Below are 26,196 nucleotides of genomic sequence, written 5' to 3'. Positions count from 1 at the left end.
ACCAAGAGCACCGCATCCAGTCTGGCCACCAGAAGCGTCCCTAGGGCACAGCTTGATGCTGACTTTTGCATCTGAGAAAAGTCAACCCTCTCTATACCAGATGGAGAGCAACGGGCCATTTCCCAGATGCGTGTTGCTCCTTCCAGCAACAGGGGCCACCTGCCCAGGCGTTCCCATTAGCCCGGGGCTGCAGGAGGAGGGGATACCCTCCCGTAAAGAACCCCTTCCCCAGACATAAGCCGGCCAGGCAGGTGCAGCATTGGCCTCAGAGTCTAGAGTGCTGGGCTCCAGTCTGCCCCGGCTTTCTGATTACTCAACGTGTGCCCTTGGGCAAGTCAGCCTCCCTTTTTTCTTGGGCCTCAGTCTCCCCAGCTGTAGAATGGGGCTAGCAAACTCCTGGCCCTGCCGCCTCACAGGAGGTGCTGAGAGAACCTGAGAGGCCATGGCGGGGCGGGACAGTACCGTATGAACTAGAAGGTGAGGCACAAGACCATCAGTGCCAGGCCCACGCTGGGCAAGATGGAGGAGACAAAGCAAGCCACAAACCATCCTCCTGAGGTGGAGAGGAAAGTTGTAGCACAAAGAAGGACTGATAAAGAGCTGGAGGGTCAGGACACCTGGGCGGCTCAGTCGGTTAAGCGTCCAGCTTCGGCTCAGGTCATGATCTCATAGTTCCTGAGTTCGAGCCCCGCATCGGGCTCTGTGCAGACAGCTCAGAGCCTGGAGCCTGCTTCGGATTCTGTGTCTCCCTCTCTCTCTGCCCCTCCCCCGCTCATGCTGGGTCTCTCTCTCTCTCAAAAATAAATAAACATTAAAAGAAAAAAAAAAAGAGCTGGAGGGTCAAGAGAGGAAGAAGCTGGAGATCCAGGAACACTTCCCACAGGTGGTGGCCAGGAAGCTGGACCGGGGGGACTGGTGGGATTTGTGGCCACGGAAGCATGAAGAGGGCATCTCAGGGGGCAGACCCAGCATAAGCAAAGGCAGGGAGGCAGGGGGTGTCAGAGACATCAGCACTTGTTTGGGGCTCCAGAACAGAAAACACGAAGGGAAGCAGCAGAAAGGTAGCTGGAGGACAGCCCAGGTGGACCGTGGAAGGACTCAAATCCAGGCTAAGTGAGACTGTTCTGGGGGTGATCGGGAGCCATGGAAGGTTCTTGAGCGAGGAAGGAATGAGTAAACAAATAAAAGGCGGCAGGGAGGGAGGGAGACAACAGCCCTCCCTGGGCACGCAGCTCTCTACGGATGACAAACCCCCTTCCACACAAGGGAGCCCCAGGAGCCCCTGAAGAGAAGCTGAGGTAGTGGGGAGAGACCGGGTCAGGGCAGAGCTGATTGCCCATGGTCGCACAACTCCCGGCCGGTGCTCTCTTCGCCGTGCAGGGGAGGGGAGGGAGGGCCTGCCACCTTGTCAGTGGGGCAGGAGGGGTGAGATCCCAGCAGCCGTCTGTTTAGACAGAAGGAGATGGAAAAACTCAACCCCAGATGTTCCCAACAGCCCAGCCATAGGGAAAGGGGTCAGGACAGAAGAGATGGAGGTTAGATTACGGGAGGACTTCCTGACAGTTTAAAACCTTCAGAAGTTTCCTCCAGGCCTTTATCCAGTGGCCAGAGGCCTTATCTGGTGCAGCAGGACGGAGAGGTAGCATGATCAGAGACAGGGGATGGCCCAAAGACCAGGCATAGCAGGGCGATGGGGGGGAGTCTTCTTGCAGGTGACACCCCCTCTTCTCCTCTACCACATTTGGGGCTCCCCAGGCTTTCTCCTCCTCCCACTGTCCAGCCTCCAGGCCCTCCCACCCGCAGGAGCCAGCACGTCCCATCACCGACAGCCTCTCTCCTTGGCAGCCCGGCCCATAGGATTCTCAGGTCATCAAAGACTTGGGGCCCGGGTGCCACCGCCTGCAGGACCCTTGTCCTGAGCCACCCCAGATGGCTCCCCACAGCTACCCCACTGGCCCCAGTGTGCTCACAGCTGCCGCTCGGCACTTAACGCTGTAGGAGCCCAGCCAGTGCTGTTCTGAATTCCCACCGGACCCCCTGACATTCCCAGCTGGGGGCTGCCACGGCCTCAGGTCACAGATGAGCAAACAAAGGCTCAGAAAAGGCAAAGGCCTCTTGGCCAGGAAGCCAAGAGCTGCTCTTCCTTCACACTCACGCAAGCCACGGTCCCTGGGGTCACCTGAGCCCTCTCCCAACACCGACCCCAAGGCCGGTCTCTCCCCGCCAGCACCCTGGGCCACCGTCATTCCTCATCGCCACCCCGCAGGTGCCCGCTCTGGATGGGCTCCCGACTGACGTCTCTCCCAGGGAGCCAGAGGCACCTTCCCCCGCCCCAAACGGTCATAGCTGTCCTCTGTGCACGCCTGGTGCATGGCACGCTCTCAGTAAAGGCTTGTCGAATGGTCTCACGAATGGGTGAGAGATGAACGAGAGCCCGTGCACCTCCAAGAAACGTGCCGAACCCCCACAATGAACAGCACGAGGCTTGAGCTGTGAGGAGACCGTGGGCCCTGCCCCCTTCCTGCCCAGTGACTGGCAAAGTCAGAGGGTCTGCACAGCTGGGGTCTCGACCAGGTGGACCTCCAAGCAAGAGCAAGCAGAAGGCCGGAGCCCAGAAGCAGACAGAAGGGGGCCGGGGGCACAGATGAGAGCCAGGACCCCAGCCACAAGCACAGAGCGAGGGAACCCGCTCACAAGGAACAAGGCTCCTCGCGGTCCATACAGACACCACCGAGATGCTCCCTGAGCAGGGCCGGAAGGGGGTTCCCCACCAGTCCCTTCCCAACCTCATCGTCCAACCCTCCCATCCTGCAGACAGGGAGACCGAGGGCCAGCACGGGGTGGGGGTGGGGGGGTGACATATCCAAGGTCACCGGCAGCTGGCATCTCTGTCCTCCCAGCCCAGGCTGGCGCCCTACCCCCCCCCCCAGCCCAGCAGAGAGGCGGCCTTCACAGCCGACTGGCTTCCCACCATGCATGGCTGCTTTGCACCGCAGCAGAGGCGCTGGCTTAGCGCTGGGGCGGGGGAGGCAGCAGCCCCGGAGTGTGTCCAAAGGGAAGGGGGCTGCACAGCCCTCCGGGGGATGGCCCCAGGCAGGCCCCAGAGGCGGCCTCCGAATGTAGATGCTGAAACCCAGGGAGACCCTCCCCACTGTGAAGCAAACCTCCCTGCCCTGGGAGGAGGACCGGGCACTTCTCCAGACTCTGCAGGTGGCCGCTGCGTCCTGAATAAATGCTGAGGCTGGGGATTCAGAGAAATCGAGGTTTTCATCCCAGCTCTACTACATCCTGGCTGAAGAAGAGCTCTCACAGTCTCATCCAGGGTAGAAAATCGGTGGGTTTCCAGCTGATGGGTCCTGCTCCCAGAGGCGCCCGGCAAGAGGGGGCTATGCTGACCAGCAGTGCTCACATGGACGAGGCCTTGACTACCGGCAGCGTGACTGGCACAAACTTACCTAAATGACAGAGATCGAGTCTGATTTTCCCTGGAAACAATGTCCTCCGGAGGCGTATGTTCCACCGAAGGGCTCGATGCCTAACATCTTGCGGAGGCAAGCGGAGCGCTTGCCCGGTTATACGTGAGGGCCCTGTTCGCCTCTGAGCTCGGATAGGAAGAGTGATAACCACATGTGTGGCAGTTTATCTTTTTCTCTTTTTTAATGGTTTTATTTATTTTTGAAGGAGAGAGAGGGAGAGAGAGAGACAGAGCATGAGTGCAGGAGGAGCAGAGAGAGAGGGAGACGCAGAATCCGAAGCAGGCTCCAGGCTCTGAGCTGTCAGCACAGAACCCAACGTGGGGCTTGAACTCACAAACCGTTAGATCATGACCTGAGCCGAAGTCGGACGCTTAACCGACTGAGCCACCCGGGCGCCCCTACACGTGTGGCAGTTTTTCTAGTCCGCAGACCTCCATTTGCGCATAGGTCATCGTGCACTGCTGTGAAGGGGGGGAGGGTACTACCCCCATTTGACGGTGGGAAAACAGGGCTCAGAGAGGTGGGAAAAACTGGCCCATGGTCACACAGCAAATCAGAGGTGGCAGGAGCCCCTGGGTCTGTCTGACTCAGGGCCCCAGCATTTTCCACATGCCAGCTACCCATGAGTCAAGCCACGCAATCAATCCCCTGACATTTCAGACCCAGAGACCTCCCGGCTGAAACCCTGGCTGACGGTGCACGCTCGAGGCCCAGGCCAGGCAGACGGTGGTGCTGACATTTGGGTGAGCGGCCCTTTCCCACCCCGGCTCGCCAGCTCAGGGAGGGTCCCGGCAGCCTTCTGACTCTCCAGTGAGTCAGGTGGTGACTCAGGGCCGAGCTCTGGGCTGGGTGAGGGGCTGAGTCAGGGAGCACCGGGTTCCACAGGGCAGCTGGCTCTGAGCCAGGGCCCCTCATGAACCACGGACGTCAGCACTGGGGACAGTCTTTCTGGGCAGACCCCGCCAGCCTGCCCTGCCCCGACCCTGGCCCGCCGGGCCTGATAGCTGCTCCCGCCGGCCTGACCCTGAGGCCTACACGTCCATCATTCCTTTGGATTCTTGATGGGAAGCAGAGCCGTGCAGAGTCTGGAAGTGTGGACGATCGTTTATGGATGTCACAATGATTGGGGACCACTACCTACTAATATTTAGGGACAAAAACACCAAATGTCCTGTAATTTGCCAGACAGCCTGGACCACAAAATGCTGTCACACCCAAGATGCCAACGGTGTCCCCACTGAGGAGCCCCCTGGTTAAGCACTGCCCCCTCCCTGAGCTCTCTCCCAAGGAGGAGGGGAGGAAGGGAGGTTTCTGGCCAGGGAAGAATCCAAGAGCCTGCATCACCTGATCAAAGACACCCCCCCACACACACACCAGGACCCTAAAGCCCAGCCTGAGCACCCCCCCCCCGTCAAGTCCCTGCTCCAGCGCCCCTGCAGACACCAAGGTCATGTGGGCCTGCACTTGCAAAAACCTGCCTCAGCCTCTCTCCCACCGATCCGATTCAGGCTATGAAATCTTAGCACCGAACCATCGTGTTCACAAAGCCTAGAATCTCGGGTCCTCAGACTTCCAAACACATATGACGGGCAGCCACAGCCACCAAATCTCAGACTCGTGCCCTCTTTGAAACACGGAACTTTACAGGCTTTGAATGGCAGAGGCTTAGAATGTTAATGGCCCTGAGCCTTAAATCTAAACTCTGAACGCTTAGACTTAATCACAGAAGCTTCCAGTAGGAGAGTCCCAGAACCTCACACTTCTGAAGCTGCTCCAGTGCAGAGTCATCAGATCTTTGGTCTAGGAGGGAACTCGGAAGCGAGGCAGCCGGTTCAGGCAGAGACCCTTCGTCTTTCGACCCAGCCTCAGAAGCTCTGTCACGGGGCCCGGGGAGCCCAATGTGCCCTGAGCAGCTCCCAGTGTCGGGGAGTCCCTCCCCAAGGAGGGGGCTGAATCTGACAGCCCTCCTCCCCCACGCGGCTTCCACACGCTGGGACCCAGGGCTCTCCCTGAGACAGGGGACCAAGCCCAGCTCTGCCCAGGGGCAGGTCTCCTTCCCTCCCCTCCCCTCCCGAGGCTGGCCTCACTGGCTCTCCCAACCCCAGCCTCCAACAGGCGCACAGTGTGGAGCCCAGGGCGTTGGTGAGGACAAAGGCCAGAGGACCCCAGGGGCTCTGTCTGCCCAACAGGCCAGAAATGTGGCAACCTGGAAGGGTCTCTGTGGGCTGCTCAGTGATCAGGGCCTGAGGTCAAGGGTGTGGGCAACTATGGCTGGCACCCCAGGCGGCTCCCAGAGCTAGAGAAGGCCGTGTCATCCAGACCCTTGTTTTTAAGTCACACTCCCAGGCCAAGTTAATCTGAGCCATGCCTCCAGCCCAGCCCAGCCCAGTCTTAACTGTCTGGACCCTATGAGGCTCAGAAAGGTACAGCAACTTTCCCGAGGTCACACAGCAGCCAATGGCAGAGCCAGAATCAACCTCTGTCCCACCCAGACAAGGTCCCTGTGACACGATTCCACTGTCTCCCCAGTCTTCCAGTGAGCCTTTCTCTCCCTCAAAGGCCCAAAGCTCCTGTGGTCCCCCTTTTCCTGGCCTGGCCACCCCCCAGCTTACATGCTGCAGGCTTCTAAGGTTTCCCCAACATACCGTACTAAAACTGTTCCCATGGATGGTGCCTGTGTCCCCTGCCCCCGGGAGCTCCTCAGGGCAGACCAGCTAGCTATGTTTCTCTGTCCTCCACGATCCCAGGGTTGATGTCAGAGAGCACTGGGTGAACAGAGTTATTGAATAGACCCTCTAACCATGGCTGAGACCTCCTGAGCTGTCCCACAGAAGGACCGTGAAGGCTTTTGGCCCCCTGCCCAGCTAGGGGCACCCGGATCCACACTCCACCCACGCCAGCAGAGAGCCTCGGGTTTCCAAGGTCATCACCCAGGCCCTGACACAGCAGGGAGGCCAGCAGTCCTGGGCTCAGCATGGCTGCCTCCCCCAGCCTTTCTGGGGGCCTCGTCGTCACCCCAGCCTGCATCCCGGGTATCCCAGGTGTCCAGAGCTGGGCTCAGACCCTACCCTGGGTGGCCTCAAGCCCTGGCAGAGACTCTGTGCTGCTTGGTGGGCCCCAAAAGCCAGAGGCCACCATGTCTGGGTTCCAAAGCCTCCTCCTGCTCCTGGGCTCACCCCACGACCCATTTCCACACAGCACCGAGCCATTTTTCTAACACACTGATCTCTCCCTATCACACCCTGCTGTAAACTCGCCCTGGTCCCGCTGCCCTGAGAACACAGGCCAGCTCCTCACTCAGCCCCCTGCAAGCCTCCCTCTCCCCCCTCCGCCTCCTCTCTCCCCACTGTCCCTCACTCCCTCGTCCCTCTCTTCTCCTGGCCTTTGTTCCTGAGGTAGCCTCCTCCCCACCACCCTGTCCACCCAACACCGCTCATTACTGGAGACCCAGCTCAGACACCGCCAAAACGCGCCCGGCGAACACCGAAGGAGAGCGAGCCCGTGGCGCGCCAGGCACCGTGCTGGGCGCTGGGTGCTGGGGTCCAGCGGCAAACAAGACACGCTCGGTCCGTGTGCCGCTCACCTGACGGGTCCCTGGAGGAGGCAGATGGTAGCTTCGGAATGCCACAACTAGAGAGTGACGACAAACGGAGAGGCCAAGGGGGAATCGGGGCACACTGCTCTGAGCGGGTGACACTTAAGCCACGGTCGGAAGGACGCAGTGAAGGATTGTGCCAGATGGAGAGGGAAGGGAAAAGCGTTTCACAAGGAAGAGTACGTGGGAAGGCCCTGAGGCCTAGAAGAACGCAGGGGGAGCAGTAAGGTGGCACCTGGTGGGCTGGGGGAGGACTTTGCTCTACTCCTCCAGGGAAGTGGGAAATAGCGAAGGGTCGTAACAGGGGCCACACGGGCAGACCAGGGGCAGCAAGTGCCTTCTGCCGCCTCGGGGTCCACGCCCACAGGGTCCCCTTCGGACTCGCATCATGTGGCCTCCATCAACCAAATGGCTCAGTCACCAGGAGCTGAGCCATGGGCCAGGGTCTCACTTAACACGGCCTCCCCAGTCCCAGCGTAGACCCGGGGCTCACACCGGACGACTCTCTGAGCCAGCCGGGCACTGAACCAACCCCCAGGTCATCAACGACTTCCAGAACGTTCGCATCAGCAGGACGCCAGGTCCTCATCGGTCCGCCCTCCGTGCCCCGACATTCCCCCAGACCCGCCATCTGAGCTCGCTCACCACCACCACGGCCTCCTATCCAGAGGAAGGTGTGGCAGGCAGGGCTCCATCAGGGAACAGCTCGGCCCCGTCACACAAAGGATATGGGTTACACACCATCTTGATGCACCAGTTCCGGGGGCTGGTGGTCTGTCGTAGGCAGAAGAAGGCAACAGGTGCCAGGTCCGGGTGAGGGACTTCAGGATCGGCTCCATCCAGGGGCTCCTCCAGGCCTGGAGGGGAGGGAGGGGGGCTCTGGGGCCCCGGCTGCTCCGTGACTCCCAGCTCAGCTGCTGGGGCTGGGGCTGCGGCAGCGGCAGACGAGGAGGGCGGTGAGGAGCTCTCGGCCATGTTGGCGCCGAACCAGGAGCCCTGGGGGAGGAAGAGACGTGGCACGTGGCAGGGGGTGCCTGGCACCCACTCCCCACCCCGCCTTCCCTCACGGGGGACGCAGCCCAGACAGAGCAGCCTCAGGTCCGTAGGCCCCTTGTCCTCACTCTGCCACGAGGATTAGGAAAAAGCTGAGGGCCCGGATGCACCCAAGTCAGAATCCACTCCCAGTGAGTGGTCCTGAGACAAGTCTGGTCAACTTTGCTCAGCCCCAGTTTGGGGCGATGGAAAGTAAGAAGAATAAAACCTTCCTAGAATGTAATTGCGATACTGTTGGGGTTTTTGTGGGGCTTTTTATGAGACTAGAGCTATAGATTTATGGCATCATCGAAAACAAAGAAAATCTGCAAGGAAAAAAGGGATGTTGGTGAAAAGTCAGACATTAGTGCCAGGATGACACGTGTTGACTAAGGACAGGTTGGAGTGTTACAGGGCCAGACACCAAGGGAGTTGGGCAAGCCGGGAGGGAATCAGGGCAGGCTTCCCTGAGGCAACGACACCTCCCCTGAGACGTACAGGGGAGCTCAGAAGGGCTCTTGGTTTAATGCTCTGCTGTCACCGAGTTGAAATTCTTAATAATGGTTGGCCAGGAGCCCCCGCCTTTTCGTTCTGCAATGAGTTCCGCAAATTACATAGCTGCTCCCGACTTCGGCTCAGGGGCACTCCCACGTCGTGGTCTCGTCTGACGTCGACAACAACCCAGGGGCACTACCGTGCAGACGGAGGAACTGAGACCCAGAGAAGGAAGGGCACACACGGCTACACGCTGACCCAAGTGTAGAAGCAGGGCACGCTTAGACGCCAGAGTCCCAGCACCCGTGCTCCAGATTTAGCGATGACTGACCATGGCCTTGCTTGGCCAATGGCGAAGGAGGAAGAACAGGCTTGCCCCCTCACCACCTGCTCTGAGAGGCCACCAGTCCCTGAATCCTCGTGCGCTGGGGTCTCCCGGGCCCCAGGACCCTGACGGTGCCGGGCTGGGCAGTGGGAGCTGGAGCCTAACTGAGCTCGTGGTGCTCACCGGACTACTGACCACGGCCGCTGAGCTGCTCACGGCTGATGCGTTTGGACATTTCTCTGGCTCCCAGGGGCAACAGGCGGGAGTTGGCACCTCCCGCCCCTTTGCCCGGCTGGTCAGGGAGGCAGAGTCTTCTCCCAAGCTCCAGGCTCTGCTCTTAGTTCCAGAAAAACAGCCATGGGCCTTACATAAGCTTTCAGGCAACCTGGCCTGCCACGTGTCAACCACTGGGCTGAAGAACATCCCCCCAAGGGGTGGCTCCAGGTCTGCCCACCACAGTGCCAGCCTCTGCGCCCACCACCCCCTGCTGGCCCCTTGCTTCTGCCACATCGGACCTCCCTCCTCAGGTCCTAGAGCACCGGATGCCTCCTCCAGACCTCTGCTCACACGGTTCCCTGTCCCTGGAACACCCTCTCCTCCAACTCCCATCCCCTAGGCCCTGACGATGCATGGATCTGTCCAATAAATGTTTCCCAAGCACCTACTACGTGCAGGCACCTCACAGGCTCTGCAGCCCTGCCAGTGAGTAAGCCAGATCTGGCACCAGCCCCCATTCCGCAGACACCCCAGCAAAGGAGACACACGAGTCAATTAATTTCTCTCCCTCTGGGCTCCAGAGCCCTTATCGCCACCAAACATACCGTATCATTTATGAATTTATATCTTTATGATTTAGTGCCTGTCTGCCCAACCTGAAAGAAGGCTGTAAGAGCACCCGGCACCATGGTCTGTCTCGTTCGCTGCTGTATCCTACCCCGCCCCCCCCCCCCGCCCCAGTGCCTAGAACAGTGCCTGGAACATACTAGGTGCTCAGTAAATATTCGTTGAATAAATGAATAGAATGTGCGGGGAAGTAAACACACGGGGGGGGGGGGGGCGGGGGGGGAGAAGGTGGGAGTGGGGAAAGTGCTTTGCCTAAGGGAAGAGACATCGAAGATTAAAAACAGGAACCGGAAGGCACCGGCGTGCGGGCGTGTGATCTGTGGGACGAGCAGTCCAGGTAGAAGGAACAGCATGTGCAGAGGCTGGGAGGCTGGAATGAGCTCAGTGTGTTTAGGGAAGAGAAATGAGGCCAGTGTGGCCCAGCCGAGGGCGGGGGGGCGGGGGGGGGGGGATGAAATTGAGTGTTTGGCAGGGACCCACTGTGAGCCCAGGCAAGGAGCTTGCGTTCTATTCCAAGTGCAACAGGAAGCCACGGAGGGTTGTACGCAGGGAGTAGTGTGCTCAGGTCTGTGTTTTTAAGCCATCCCTCTGAGGGCCGAAGGGAGAGTGGAAGAGCAGGGGTGGGGCAGGGAGGGCCAAGAAGAGGCAGGAAGGATGGGCTGGCCTGGCCTGGGATGCTGGTGGAGGTGGGAAGAGAGGGGTGGATTTGAGACATATTTTAGAGGCAGAAAAGCCTGGCCGTGCTCCGTCCCCGATGCCACCCTACCCAGCACCGCCCAAACCCCTCCCACAACCACATAGGTGCAAAGAGCCGCCGTGGCCTCGGGAACCACACGTGACTCCCCCCTCCCACCTCCTCGCTCTCAGCTCTGTCCACTTTGTCCCGACTTGCTTTTTGCCTCACTTGGTCCTGCTTAAGACTGTCACACTGTCACAGTCCTTTTTCCTCACACCTCTCCCACCTCACCATGGGACTCCCAGAGACCGCTACTCTCAAGGCCATCACCCCCAACCCACTCCCAATGCCCACCCAGCCTCCACCCTCTGACCTGCTCTCCAGGGCCCACCCAGCCTCTACCCTCTGACCTGTCACCCCCAACCCACTCCCAATGCCCACCCAGCCTCTACCCTCTGACCTGTCACCCCCAACCCACTCCCAATGCCCACCCAGCCTCTACCCTCTGACCTGCTCTCCAGAGCCCACCAGCCTCTACCCTCTGACCTGTCACCCCCAACCCACTCCCAATGCCCACCCAGCCTCCACCCTCTGACCTGCTCTCCAGGGCCCACCCAGCCTCTACCCTCTGACCTGTCACCCCCAACCCACTCCCAATGCCCACCCAGCCTCTACCTTCTGACCTGCTCTCCAGGGCCCACCAGCCTCTACCCTCTGACCTGTCACCCCCAACCCACTCCCAATGCCCACCCAGCCTCCACCCTCTGACCCACTCCCAATGCCCACCCAGCCTCCACCCTCTGACCTGCTCTCCAGTGCCCACCCAGCCTCCACCCGCTGACCTGCTCTCCAGTGCCCATTCAGGGTGCCACCCTGTGACCTGCTCCGTATAGTCCCAGTTCCTTCTGCCCTGTGCCTGAAGGTCTGCTCCTGTCCCCGGCTGCCTATTCGCCTATTGCTAGAAGCTCTTGAGGGTTTGGCAGCTGTCCCCCTCCGCCCCCACCCCGCCTCCGAGCTCCAACCTGTCCGCGGACTGAGCCTCACAGACATGACAGGACTGGCTTCCGGTGACAACCCTGGGGGATTCAAACTCGAGTCCCTCTGGCCCCAGAGCTCGGGCTGCCTCCATATCCTGAGACTCCTCCCTCAAAGTGCTCCCAGGGTAGGCCCGCCAGGCAGCGGTATGGTAACTGGACTGGCCTCTGTGGGCAAGTACAGTGGCAAGAGAAGAAGTCCACTGTGTCTGGAACACACACACCCACCCCCACTCCCGACTCCACCAGCCTCTCGGGGCCTCGGCCTTTCTGTAAAGATCAGCCCTCCTCCTGCCTGCCTCAGCAGGCCTCACGTGATGTGGACGGGAAGGCTCTCTAAGCCCCGCGAAGGTGGGTGTCCAAGCATGCATGAGGCCAGCTGTGCCATCCCCGGGGGCTGCCGCCCCAGTCCTCTCTCTGCCATCGCCACCATCCCATCACCACCACGGCATCACGGAGGCTCTGAGCCTGCTTCTGTGCTAGGCAACGAGCAAGGGGCTTTCTGTGCATCGTTTATGTCGATTTCTACGACGCCCCTTGACGTACGGCAGAGACCACCCTTATTTCTTCTTTATGGAGAAAGAAACCGGGGCCCAGAGAAGTCAAGCAGCGCCCCTGGTCACTCGGCTGGTACAAGGCAGAGTCGAGGTCCCAGTTCAGGTCTGCCGCTCCACAGCCCAAGCACCGAACCATAACGGACACCACCCTGGGACAGGGAAAAGCAGCCTGGGACCAGGTCCTCGCTCCCAACTGAGTCACCAGACAGTGCCGATATACCTGCTGCTGCAACCAAGACCCCCAGTGTAGACAGACCCTCCAAGTCTTCCCAAGTCCGTGGGGAAGCCTGCCTCCCAGCATCTTCCAACTGGCACTCCAGAGCCCTTGAGCGTGCTGGGGAGAGGCCTTGTATCTACAGAGCTCAGAGCCCTGGTGGAAAAAGCCTTGAGGCCTAGCCTGGTCACCCCAGGCCGTGTGTGTGTGTGTGTGTGTGTGTGTGTGTACATATGCATGCGTGTATTTGTGTATTCACAGGCACACACAGGCAGACCATTTGTTTACCCCTTTATCGACAACCACACACATCAGCTGATGTCGCAGCTAAAAGAATAAGCAGCGACTTCATTCTGGGAATACTAGAATCTAGGAATCTCAGACTCAGAATATCTTAGAATCACCCAGAACCTTCGAGGCCCAAGGTATTAACTACAATAACCTCAGATTCTCTAGCAAGATGTTTCAGAGCACGGGCTGGAAGCCAGGACCCGGGCTGGAGTCCCCGCTCGGACACCAATCCACCGTGGCACCGCTCAGCCCGGCAGTGGCCCTCGGTGACCCAGCTGTAAAATGAGGGTGACAACAGTCCCGTGGCACGACTGCAAGAAGGACGGGGGATGCACTGGGGCGGCACACGGCAGCCCCCGGCCACACCACCGGACACTGGGCCGGCCCACAGGGGCCCTGCAACAGTCTCCCGTGCTTGTTCGAGCCGTCGGCCGTGCAATTCCAGAACCCCAGAACTTACGAGCCCCAGGAATGCAGTGCCTGGATTTAGACTCGTATGGGCCCCAGACCCCCACACGGGGAGTCCCTGAAAAGAGCGGGAACCCCAAAGGGGCCTAGTCGGTCACCACATGCTCAGCAGCCCAAAGACCACACGCGCAACATTCACACACACACACAGCCGTGCACAACCGGGCATGTACTCTCACACTCACGTGCAGCATTTACTCACACACGCTTAGCGTTTACTCACACCAACCCAAACGTGGACTTCACACACTCACCGTATTCACACAGACACACACTCACACACGAGCACGCGCGCGCGCCAATGCAGAGCCTCCATCTGGAGGCCCGTAGAAAAGTCCCTGCGAGGCTGCCTCCCAGAATCTTCCAGCCAACATCCCAGAGCCCCTGGAACCTCTGTCTGCTCCTTCTTCCGCACCACAGCCCTGCAGATGAGAGACGACAGCCCGCCCACCCCGGAGCCTCATCTGCCCCAGGCCTCTTGTCACCAGCTCCCTCAACCACTCCCTGGGCGACAATTTCCAGATCATCTGCTCCTTGGGACCCATCCCCCGTCAGACTTATGTCTGCCCACTTTCCCCTGCAAGGGCCGAACCAAAAACCCAGAGTAGAGCAGAGAGGGCACCTGCCTGATCCTGCAGTGGGGCCCTCTCTCGATGCAGCCTGGGAGCCCCAGAGCCTGACGGGCAACCCAGTCAGACGGGGGCATCTCTGGTGCATGTGGTCCACTGGTCTCCTCAGATCTTCTTCAGGGGAACCGCGGCCAAGGCAAGTCTCCTCTAGCCTAAAGACGAATGGCTCCAGGATGGCCCCCAAGTGCACGACCTGACACGGAACCTGCTCTGGTCTGGCCAGCTGAGCCCGCACACGCCGCAATCATGTTGGTCCCGTCACCAAAATCAACAGCTGGGCCTCTTAGCTCTGCGGCGTTCAATGAACTGAAGCAGACCGCCCTCCCGTGGGCAGCTAACAAGAGTCATAGCCAACGTTGTTTGTTGAGCACTTACTGTACGCCAGGCACCCGGTTACGATCCAGCGAGGTAAGTGTTCTTGTTCTCTCCACTAGCTAGGTAAGGAAACTGAGGCACAGAGTTTAAGGGATGTCCCCAGGGTCAAGAGCTACTGAGTGAAAGGATTTGGATCTGGAAGGCCCAAATCCATGTTACCAGTAAAAGGTCATCCAGGCAGGCCAGGCAGTGGACAGGACATAGCAGCCTGCCAACGCCCCCCCCCCCCACTACCTGTCCACACGTCTGTCACTAGACACTGTCACTTGTTTGTCGGCTATCAGCCTTATGGCAAGTGCCAGCAAGTGAAGCTGTATTTGAATCTCCGTCCGTGTGTTTGAACATTTCCCAGCAGGCGACTCTGCTGATCATTTTTTACTCCTTCTGCAGTAATTAGGGCCTTGGGTCTTACTTCAGCTAAGAAAACAAGGGTGAATGTGGTCCCTGGAGACAGGGAGGCTGTTCTAGTAGGAAGAGCACTGGATCAGGAGTCTCAGGACCCCAGTTCGGGTCCCAGCTCTACTCTTGTTACAACACACAGTCTCCCCAAGCTTCATTTCCTCTTGTATAAAATGCAAAATGTGATTCCTTCTCTACCTCACTAAAGGGACAGCAAATGGGGAAGGAGGACAGCGTGTGGCCCCACGCTAGGCACAGCAGAGACACTCCTAAGCCTCACAAAAACCCTTTAAGGTGATAGGTACTGTCCCACTTGTACAAGAAGCTGATTCCCCCGTGATGCTAAGTGCCTTGCCCCTCTGGGCCAACCCCATGACTGTGAACTTGCTCGTGTCTCTCCCCCTTCGCGCCCGCCCCCACCCGAGGACAAGAGCCGAGTGATCCAGGGAGGAGGCCTAAGTCCCTGGACCGACAGAGAGCTGCCTATGGCCCTCACTGCTCATCAGGGTCAGCAGTCAGTGGCAAGGAGAGAGAAAAGCCTGATATTCTTCTTAAAATGCATCACCATCAGCGGAGACGCCTGGGTGGCTCGGTCGATTAAGCGTCCAACTCTTGATCTTGTCGTGATCTCACGGTTCATGAGGTCGAGCCCCACGTCGGGCTCTGCACTGACAGCGTGGAGCCTGCTTGGGATTCTCTTTCTCCCTCTCTCTCTGCCCCTCCACTGCGTGTGCTCTCTCTCTCTCTCTCTCTCTCTCTCTCTCTCTCTCAAAATAAATAAACTTTAACAAATGCATCATCAGTGAGACCATCATGGCCAGAGTGCAGGAAAAGGGGGAGCTGGCAGAGGCAGGGCATCTGCGACGAAGGGAGAAGGTCCGTGAGGCAGGTTCAGGTCTGTGCCAAATTCCAGCCCCAAAAGACCATGGCCTCCATCCTGGAGAAACTACTTCCCTCTTATCCTCTCCTGCCCAACGAGCCTCTGAAGCCCCCCACACTTGTTCAAGGACATCCAAACACCTTGTGCTTTCAAGCCCTCCACAATCTGCACCGCCTACGTACCAAACACAGCCTTGTTCTCCCCTCCAAGGGCACAAGAGAAAACCAGGCCCGGTAGCCATATGCCCACACAGCACCTGGCACAGGGGAGGCCCCAGGCCCCCTCTCGGGGGCACAGAAGCTCCAAGAAGGCAGGTTTTGTCTGCTCCCTTTTGTTCACTGCTAGGTCCCCCAGTAACCAGAACAGGTTTTGGCACATAGTAGGTGCTTAATAAATACAAGAGAGAAAAGGAAATCCGATTTGTTTTCTTCCTGCCTTACACTGGCAGCCGTGAGGAAGAGAGACTCAGCCCACATCTTCCTGGATATCAGGATCCACAGGCCCACGGACCTACAGACCCACGAGTCCAAAAATCCACATATCCACAGATTCACAGACACATACACCCACAGGTTTACGGATCCTCAGACCCATGGACCTACAGCCCCACAGACCCACACACACGCGCAGTTACCGAGATCCATAGACCACGGATCACGGAGCATGAACACAGACCACACACCCACACCTCCCTGGACTGTGGGCGCAAGGGTTGAGGGCACAAGGCAAGAGCAGATCTTGGGAACATGTGTGTGGAAGAAAACATTCTGCAGAAAAGAAGTGGAGGGAGGGAAGGGGTCTGAAAGGAGCAGTGGGGGAGGGAGGACAAGAAAGGAAACAGGAAGGAGGACAAGAGATGGAGAAGAGGGAAGGAGGACCGTGCAGCCCGGTGGGGTCTCCCTGGACCCCCACACCCAGCCTGGCATCCCATCTTTCCAGACGTGGCGTTTGAGCACCCTGAGCTGGGGGCTGGGCACTCAGAGAACAAGGCAGTGGAGGGGAGCCTCACAAGAGCCTGTTTGTTACCTTGGAAAGCACTCAGAAGCTGCCTGGGGGCGGGAGCCCTTCCAGGGTGGGGGAGAGCCGAGTGGTATCCAGAAACAGACTTTCCTGGGAGGGCTGAGGCCCAGGGGAGTCCCACTTGGGGTGCGAGGTGAAGGTGGCAGAAACGGCAGCGCAGGGGGCATGACGAAGGGGAATGGGAGAGTCACAGGTAGCGACGCCCAGCGCTGAGGGTGTGGCGCTGGGTCCAGGACACGGAGGAGCTACGATCACAGCGGTCCCTAAGACGGCTTGGCTGTGGGCTGTCCGGGGGAGGCCATCTGGCGCCAGTGACAGTGAGAGAAGAGCCGTTCTCGCAGCAACCTCTGCCCCCACCTCCGCACCCAAGGTCAAGGGGAGTCAGGGCACAGGGACTCAGGAACTGCTGCGTGATGCCCCCTGGTGGGCCTAGAAGACACCCTCTCAGAAGCACCCCGAATGAGGTGGACAGGAAAGGGATTGGGGGGGTGGTACTTCTGCCAGGCCTGCAGCCCCTCCCCAGAGCTGACCCTCCTGGTGCCCAGGGGCAGGGCTGGGTTGCTCTGAGCAGCTGGGGAGGGAGGGCAGCACCTCCAGGGCGCACGGGGCTTCATGAATTTGATGTCAGACCAGCTCAGCCCCACCCCACCCCCCGGACGTGCTCCTCCCTCCTCCCTTTCCTCCCCACCCCCCCCCCACTGCAGCCTCAGAATTGGTCCCCACTCAGTGTCGCCCTACCCTGTCACCCACTGGCATCCCCTCCCTCTGGCTCAGCCTTGACTGTAGAGGCAGCAAGGGAGGTAGCTAGACTCCCCACCCTGTCCCCAGCCCAGCCCAGGTCCTGGAGTCTGAACAAAAAGTTTATCCTGAAGGGTGGACAGGAGTTTCCAGAGCCAGTCCTTGGTGCTGAGGGGAAATACTGATCCAAGAGGTGACCTGACAGCGTGAGCAGGGCACCAGGACTGCAGTCTTGGGAAGCAGGCCTGATCTCCTCAGCCAGACCCTTTCCCACGGGCCCGGCCCACGGACACCACATCCCTGTCGGCACGGCATCCTAGCTCCCAGGTGGTGGCCGTTATCTGCCGGGCAAATCCTCAGGGCGGTGGGAGACGGAAGGATAGACTGGGTCCCTGCTCAGGCCACCCTGAGCACTCCAGCCTTAGGACGTTCCTCACATGGCGTGTCAGACCCCATCACACCATAGAGGCGAGAGACGCAAGCAAGCTTTCTCGCTCTCTCTCTATCCCTCTCTCTCTCTCTCTCTCTCACACACACACACACACACACACACACACACACACACACACCTAGACCCAGAACCCAGACTCCCAGGGCCAGAATCTAGCTCAGGGGTCTCCCCACATGCCAACCCAACCCACAGCTCAGAACCCCCAGGACCCTGAAGGAAGAGAAAGACACAAGCTGTGTTGTGATGATGCCTCAGCCTGGGCCCATCCGAAAGCCCCCTCCCCCAGGCATCATGCCCCCCCAGGAGGCCCTCCCACCCCCTGCCAAGGCCTCTTGGCCCCCACATCCTCCACACACACCAGCCAGCAGACAATTAAAACCCAATCATCATAAACACTCATTATATAACCAGCCCCAACCTGCTGAGGATTCCTTTTACCCCCAAGAGTCCCCGCTCCAACCCCTGGCCTGGCTTCATGCAATGAAGCCTTGAGTAGCCCCCTGGGGGGGGGGGGTGCTGCCCTGGGAGGGGGCCCACTACCACCTTGGCCTCCAGGAAAGTTAACGCCTGCCTGGGATTCCCCCATTCAATCCCCCTCCTGCTACTCTCCCTCTGCCAATACTCCCAGCTCAGCCCTCTGGACACTGACACCAGCTCTGGTCCAGCTGGTTGCAGAGCCGCAGCGACCGAGGGGCCGCGGGACAGACAGACACAGACCGCCGCCACCCCCCACCCCCAACCCCGCGGCCGGCAGCCTGACTTGTTGAATAAATTTCTGCAGCGCTGGCTCAGCCGGCTTCAGCATTGGCACCGAGAGAACTTTCGTGGCCTTGGAGAAGGAACCGGTCAAAGTTTCCCGTCCTTCCTCCCAAGGCACCTGCCTGAAAGCACGGGATGGGGGCCGACCTGATGGGCACGCGTGTGTCCGGGGAGGGGGGGGGACCGGTCCCCAGAAATAAACAAACGCCTCAGTAAAGAAAGCACCCGACGCGCCAAGAAACTGGCCTCGGAGCGGAGCCCTCCCTCCCTTCCCCCCACCGCCACCTACCTTGGCATGGACTTGGCAGGGCAGCGGGGGGTCGTCCAGGTTAGAGGCGCGGGGACGCCGCGTGCCCCCCCGAAGCCGGAATTCGAGGGGGACCCCCGGCCCCGCCAGCCGCTCCCCCCCCCACCCCGCCAATTCAGGATCAGCTGAGCCCCTGGGGCGCGAGGGGCGGCGGGCGGTGGGCGGCGGGCCCCGGGGCCCGGGCCATGGCGGGAGGAGACGGCGCGCGGCGGGAGGGGCGGCGAGGAGCCGGCAGCGCGGACGAGCGGCGGACCGCGCCGGAGTTGGAGCGCGCGGCGGGCGGCGGGGCGGGCGAGAGCGCGGCGCTCCGGGGCCGGGGCCGGGGGCGGGGGCGCCGCGGGGACCGAGCGGCGGGCAAGTGCCCGGGGAGGATCGCGGCGGCGGCGGCGGCGGCGGCGGCGGCGCGGGATCCGGGCTCGTCCGTCGCCCGCCTCGGCTCGGCTCGCGCCTCCGGCCCCGGGCTCGAGGCGCGGGGTCTGCGCGCGGCGGGGGCTGCGGAGGAGCCCGAGCGCCCGGCGGTGCGGGGACGTGCGGCGGCGGCGAGACCGAGCCGCGCCGCGTGCGAGGCAAAGCCGTCCTTATACTGACACCAAATGTCTTCGGGGAAAGCTGCAGGCGCGGGACGCTGGAGGGGGGAGGCGTGGAGGCGACAGACAGACTCCCGGCGGCGGCTCGGTGAGCTCCCACCCCTCCCCGGAGGGGCAGGACGCCCCGAGCCTGGCGGCCACCCCCTTAAAATTCGGGGTCGTGCCTGGGGGGAGGGTCCTATCATGGGGGCTGCGTCATGCGTAAAAAGGGAGGGACCCCATTACTGACCACCCTCGTGTCCCAGGTGCCTGCTTGGCCACGTAACACTTCGGATTCTCACCGAGATACTGGGAGATTGGGGGAGAGGGGCGCCCCCACCGCCCAAGAGAGGCGCTGCCCATCTGAAGCCACCGGTTCTTAAATGGTGGAGCAGGCGACGATTCAACTCCAAAGGTGGCTCCTCTGCCCGGCCAGCTTCCCGCTTCTCATCCACATCCGCGCTTCCTTCCAACCTTCAGGGCTTGACTGAAAGGCCACCGCCTCCAGGAAGGCTTCTGAGAGGGCTCCGAAGTAGAACAGACGCTTTTTTCTCCAGCTACCAATGCCCCTAGCCTCTCCACTTCCCCTGGGCAGCCTGGGCCACAGGAGCCTGAGGGATGAGAGGCTCTCAACTCAGCCCTCTCCACCCCTACCTCCTCTCCTTGGAAAATGGGGGCTCAGGGAGGGGAGATGGTTCCTGCACTGGGCTGAGCCTGGGGATGGTTGCGGATACTGAGGCCTGTCCTGGGGCCATCTGCTCTGCAGATGGGCAGAGCTGTGGAGGAAGGAGCACTCATGTTTGATCCTGGTTCTGTGGCTTCCAGCCTGAGGACCTTGGGCAAGTCCTTGAAAGTCTCTGAGCCTCAGATTCCTCATCTGTGAAATGGAAATAAAAGTTCACACCTTGCAGAATGAGAACAGTCTAGAAAGGGCTTAGCACCATCGTGCCTGGCAAATAGTAGGTGCTCAACAAATATTCAACCCTTCCTACCCTTAAATCTGTCCAGGGAGGGGCACCTGGGTGGCTCAGTCGCTTAAGCATCCGCCTTCGGCTCAGGTCACGATCCCGTGGTTCAAGAGTTCAAGTCCCACGTCCGGCTCTGTGCTGACCACTCAGAGCCTGGAGCTGCTTCAGATTCTGTGTCTCCCTCTCCCTCTCTGTCTCTCTGCCCCTCCCCTGCTCATGTTCTGTCTCTCTCTCTCAAAAATAAATAAATATTAAATACAAAAAAATCTGTCCAGGGAGACAAGACAAACCTTTGTCACCAGACCACAATGAAAGGTCATGTCAGCACACCTAGGCTAGGAGGTATCTCGAGATATGAAGTAAGCCGGCCACCAGGTGTCCATTTGTGGAGCAGGTTTATTTCAGAAGGGAGTGGGCTTCAGATCAGGAGTTTTCAACGGACGGCCTCACCAAAGGCAAGAGGCCGGCACCTCGCTTTAAATGCTCCTGTGGGATTGAGATAAGAGGAGAGGTGATGGGTGGAGAAATGGCCTCGAGGAGGAAGACAGGACATAAGCCAAGGCATGGAGGCAGAAATAAGGTGGCTGGGGCAGGCACTCCATGCCCTGACCGGCTGCGGGCTCAGCTGGAAAGCCCCAGGCCCAGGAGAGTGACAGCAATCAGACAGGAAGTCAGGGAGAAGCCACCAGACACTGCTCACTTTCTCTCCGGTGTCCTCTGGCAACATTTTCATGAAGTTCAAAAGACTGGACAGGACCTTGAGAAGCCACCAGATAGCGAATTCTCAGGACTGGGTCTTTTTGGCTCCAAAGCGGCCGCCCGGCCCCTGCTTGCATCCCTGGGGTGACGCCGACCTCACCACTCCTCTGGGCTGCTGTTTTGCTCTCTGAGCATCTCTGATCATTCAAAGTTCTTTTTCATACGTAAGCAGAAATTTGCCTCCCTCCACGGTTCTAGTGCATTCCCCATCCCAGCAGGACTAATTACCCCCTCCCCAGCCACCCTCAAGCATCCACACTGGCGAGAGGTACTGTTTATGTCCACCCTCAATACTTTATGCTTTCATTACCCATTCTTCCTTTCTTCTGCCCTGAGCACAGGGGTGGGCTCTGTGCACAGGGAGGCCGCAGAGGGTCATAGAAGAAGTGGGGATACGGGGCGACCCTTGAACCTACTGGGGGATGGGGTTGCAACTCCAGGTTTCGGCAAGAGGCAAGGCTGCGGCAGTCCCTCCCAGAGGCCCTCGCTGGCTGCGGGAGCTTCATTTATTCATTATTGCTATTTATATTGTGCCTGGTATTTGCAGAAGGCTGCAGCAGCCGCACACAGTCATTAGGCCCTGCCATGCCCTGGGAACGGGGGCCTACCAGGAGGTAAGTGAGATGCACCCTGGCCCGGAGTCCCCTCGGTACACCTCCCTGAGCTGACAGCCGGGCCAGGCTCCCTCTCCACTCCCCCACCGACCAAAGCCCAACCAGGCCCCCCAACTGCCAACTCCCAGAGCATCCCAGGCTCACTCCTGTCCCCTAGAGAACTTTCTAGCAATTGAAGTGGCTAGAAGGGTAAGGAGAATCTATTAATGGGGATAAGCAAGCTGGGGCTGAAGGAAACTGGGGCGGAATTCCTGCTCCAGGACATGAGACGGAGTCCCTTCCAGAACTAAAGATCCTAAACACACAGAGATAAAGATTCCGATACCCTGGAAATCCACACTGATTTACTTCTCAAACACAAAGCGTTTATCTGTGCTAGGCCCTCATTTAAGCCCTTGACAAATATTAACGCATTTAATCCTTTCCACAATCTTGTAAATCGTCACTACCGTTTCACAGAGGAGGAGCCGTTGGCACAGAGAAGTTAGGTAACTTGCTCAAGATCACACAGCTAATAAATGGCAAAGCTGGTATTTGAATTCAGGGCTTCTGGCTCCGGAATCTGTGCTCTTAACTAGGATTCTGGATTCCGAGATTCGAAAACTCTAAGAGTTAAAGTTTCCAGGATCCCACACTGGCAAAGTGGCCCCCACCTACCAGAGCAGAACCTGGCCCGTGACACCCTCACATAGGCCGCCCTGTCCCCCTTTAGAACACATTCCCCCTGGGGCATGGGAAGGGACTGCTCTCAGTGCCAAGCAGCATCCCGAACGCCTAAGAATCAGGCCCCAGGAGCAGCCCACTGTGATAGGAAAAAACCAATGGCCGAAAAAGAACTTCAACATCCCGAAAGCCTTCATTAAGCACCTACTGGGTACCAGGCCTCTGCCAGGGCCAGAGCATGTTATGCGATGAAAGGTCTGGAAACGCTGTGGGTGACACAGGGAGGGATTTGGAGGGTGGGCCAAGAGGATACAGAGGAATGGGCTCCAAGAGGCCAAGGTGCCCTCCAAGCCCAGTCTAGGGGTTGAGGCTGGATCAGGAGAGGAAGTTTCAGAGAGAAAGTGTGGAGCGTGAAGGGAGAGAAAAGGAGGGACAGCAAAATGGAGGAGACAGGGTCACGTGGAGGGGGAGCACCCCCAGAGAGTCATGGAGGACCCGATGTGAGTAGCTTGCGTGGCCGTGGCACCGGTTCCCCTCCCTCTGCAAGTCTCCTGGAAAGTCAGCTAGATGCACACGGGCCTCGTGCAAGTGCACGTCTGGTGTGTGGATGTCAAGTCGGAGCTGACATGGCTGACCGGGCCTGGGACCAGCCAATCCATCCCCCAACTGGACTAAGCTGGCGGGAGGTCAAAGCCAGAGAGGACCAGGAGGATGCTAGCATCCCCCACCCTCCCTGGGGTCACTGTGGCCACAGGACTCCTGCCCAGGCAGGAAGGGTGAGGTTGTGGCATTTTACCTAGATAAGGAGCAGGGGGATCCCTCCTCCCCACTGACAGGTGCCCATTTACTCCGTTAGCCCACTTAACCCTGGCAACAGTTCTGGGTGAGAGGTATCATGAAGCTCACTTTATAGATGGAAGAACGCAAATCCGGAGAAATTAAGTAAATTATCCAGGGTCACGCAGCTAATGAGCGGCAGAAGCAGGATTCCACGCCAGAGTGAGCGTGTGTGTATGTGTGTGTGTGAGACAGAGACAGAGACAGAGGTCCTTCTCCCACCTGCCCAGGAAGGAGGCTGGAGACAGAGGGAGAAGGGACAGATTACAGGATCCTCAGGTTCCTGCCGGGCGGCAAGTCCCTGACTCTCAGCCAAAGGCGGCCACTGATGCCCTAGAAGCTTCTGGATGTGGTTTGAAGAATCAAGTCCGAGTGCATCTGGAAAGGACTCGATGCCGCAGCAGCCTACAACCAGCAAGGGTGAGGACGCAGCGGCAGTGGGTTTATTCCAGCGCGAACGCAGACCGAAGAGCAGCAGGGAACTGCCACACCCAACCCCAGACAGAGGCACCAGAAGCCCCCCTCACACCCGACTGGTGCTCGACCAATGACACATCATCTCCTTCCTGCCTCACAACATCCGGCAGGCACAACCTGGCATGCAGTAGGTGTTCAATATTTGCTGAGTGCACTTCTTGAAAGCCAGTGGTCTGAGCAGTCATTTCCATTTCCAGATCCATCTTACTGATGAAATTGAGGTCCTGAGAGGCGATGCGGCATGCCATCGGTTACCCCGGGTGGTTACTCAGTGATACTTATTGACCACCTACTATGTGCCAGGGGCTAGATATACAGCGATGACAAAACCCAGCCCGGTGGGGGACAGCCATGTTCAGACAGCCAGGGTAAGTGGAGTAGAAGAGGAAACCATTGTTCCTGGGAGAAGGCTTCACACAGTAGCCCTTGTGAACTTGACTCTGTGAAGGCTTAGAGGGACTTGGGGAGTGTGCAGGTAAGAGCTTTTCTGCCAAAGCATGGCAGGAAGGTCATTCCAGGCAGGGGTAACAGCAGGAGCAAAGGCCTGGGGGTATGAAGGTGCAAGGCTTGTGTGGGAACAACAGGAAGTCCCAGCCTCTGAATGCCAGGCTGAGGGAGGTGTGAGTGGGGAGGGGCAAGGTCGGGTTTGGGGAGGCCCTGCTGGGTGCTGTGGGAGCTGAATGCGGAGGGCAAGATGAGGCCCTGAGGCCTGCACCAGCCTGGGCCGTATTGCTCACAGGAGGGACGAGACAGATTTTGAGGGATGTTTCAGAGGGCAGAGGAGCAGGACTGGAAGCTTAAGGAGGGAGGGAGGGAGGGTCCTGGTTTCTGGTCCTTCCCTGGGTGGACGGTGGTGCCTGATATCTCCCCCAGCCTGGCTCCCAGAAACTCCCCAGCCTGGGAAGGCAGAAGGTGCGGTGGGGATGAGACAGGCACCGAGAGGGAGAGACGGCGAATCAGGGAGGTGTGGAAGCTGGAGACAGAGGACAGGGGCAGAGATGCGAAGGAAGCCTAAGGGAGGGGTGAGGGAGGGGAGGAATGGAGAGAAATCAGCACAGCTGGGGGGCATCCCTGCCCTCTACCTCTGTGGGTGTCTTTCTCCTTCTTCCTGGTTCTCCTGGCAGCTCCCTTCCTCCTTGGCTGTTTCTCTGTCTTCCCCTTTGACTGTCTCCATCTCTCTTCCTCTGTCCCCCTCCTCGCTCTCATTTCTCCTCTCTGTGACTCCCTGTCTCCTGGTGTGTCTGGCTCCCTTGCTGTCTGTTTGTCCTGCTCCCTGTCCTCAGGCTCTGTGCGCGTGTGCTCTCACACATGCACGTGCGCATGTGCTCTCACGCCCTCTCCCTCTCTGCAGCTCCTGCTGCTTGGAGAAAGAATAATAGAGGAGGCGACTCTTCCTTTTATCCTCGACTGGACAAAGGCAGGCGCCCCAGCAGTCCAGCCTCAGGAAGTCGCCTTCAATGTCACCATCAAGGAGAGATGAGTGGGGGTTGTGCAGGTGGGAGCTGGCTCTGGGCTGGAGAGGCCGGCCCAGGTTGGCTTTGGCCCCTGCCCTACAACCTTCTGACCCCTGGTGGCTCAGGATGGGCATTTTAGGGAGCAGGCTGGCTTTGCCCAGGGGCAGGGGTGGGTGCTCCTCAGCCTCCCAGAGGCCCTGAAATTCCACCATCAGGGCTATAGTCCCTTTCAGGGTTTGATCTTTGTTAAAACTGGAATCCACCCCCTCCCAGACCCCCAGGAAGGACCACAGAGCTAGTTCCCCAGCTGTGAGGCCTACTCTGTGCCTTCGCCAACTCTGGCTTTTAGAGAATAATCCCCAGCCCTGCCCTCTGTTTGGCAGTAGTCCTAGGGCAGGGAAGGGGCAGGGGGTGGTAGAAAGAGCCATAATCAAATGTCTCCACCTAAAGAGCGCCTCCGAATCCTCAAGCCCAGCTCAGACATCTCCTCTTCTGGGATCACACCAGGCCGGGTCAGGGGTCCCCCACTCCCACCCAGTCTTGATGGGCTACCTCTCTGTTCTGCCCCTGCCAGTCTGGGAGCCGGGCAAAGAGTGGGGCACAGTGTTAAGTATCAGAGGTCTGCTAAAAGAATGAACGAACGAATGAACAAACGAATGAATGAATGAATGATGATCACATAGGAGGATATGACAGGCCATCTTTGTCTCTTCAGCAGCTCCTGAGTGTCCAACTGTGTGTCAGGCACAGTTCTAGGCCCTGGGGGTTCAGCAGTACATAAAATGAAGCCCTTGCCCTCATGGAGCTTACACTGGAGTGGGTGAGTCAGAAAATACATAAGATAAATACATAGAATACATAGGACATCAGATGATGATCAATCTATACAGAAAAAATAAAGCAGGGGAGACTGATGGAGAATGAGGATGTTGGGTCATCTGAAGAGGAGCAGATCACCCTGGCTGCCCTGATAGAGAACGTACCAGGAGCGGTGCTGTTCATCAGTCCCCACCCACCCTGGGGCCAAAGGACTGATGCTTTCTCAGCCCATTCCTTGGTCCCTGATGCAAAGTCTGGACCCACCGCCTCAGCTGACGGCCCAGACACTTGTCCATTCTGGGAGAGCAGAACCTGGGCTAAAACAGCCCAAGCTCTTGGCACCTCGCTCCTCCCCTGCTCTCCATCTCTCATCCTTCCTCTCCTGCACCATCCCCGGGGCACACACACTCACACACGCACTATTCCCTTGTGTAAATTCTTTCCAGGAATCCCCATGTTGAAGGCAGAGACACAG

Source organism: Lynx rufus, unplaced genomic scaffold (assembly GCF_022079265.1).
Source record: "Lynx rufus isolate CCGP_SWC_20201006 ecotype Redwood Valley unplaced genomic scaffold, mLynRuf1.p SCAF_7, whole genome shotgun sequence".
In the NCBI taxonomy this organism is placed as follows: domain Eukaryota; kingdom Metazoa; phylum Chordata; class Mammalia; order Carnivora; family Felidae; genus Lynx; species Lynx rufus.
Note: the sequence above shows the minus strand (reverse complement) of the source record.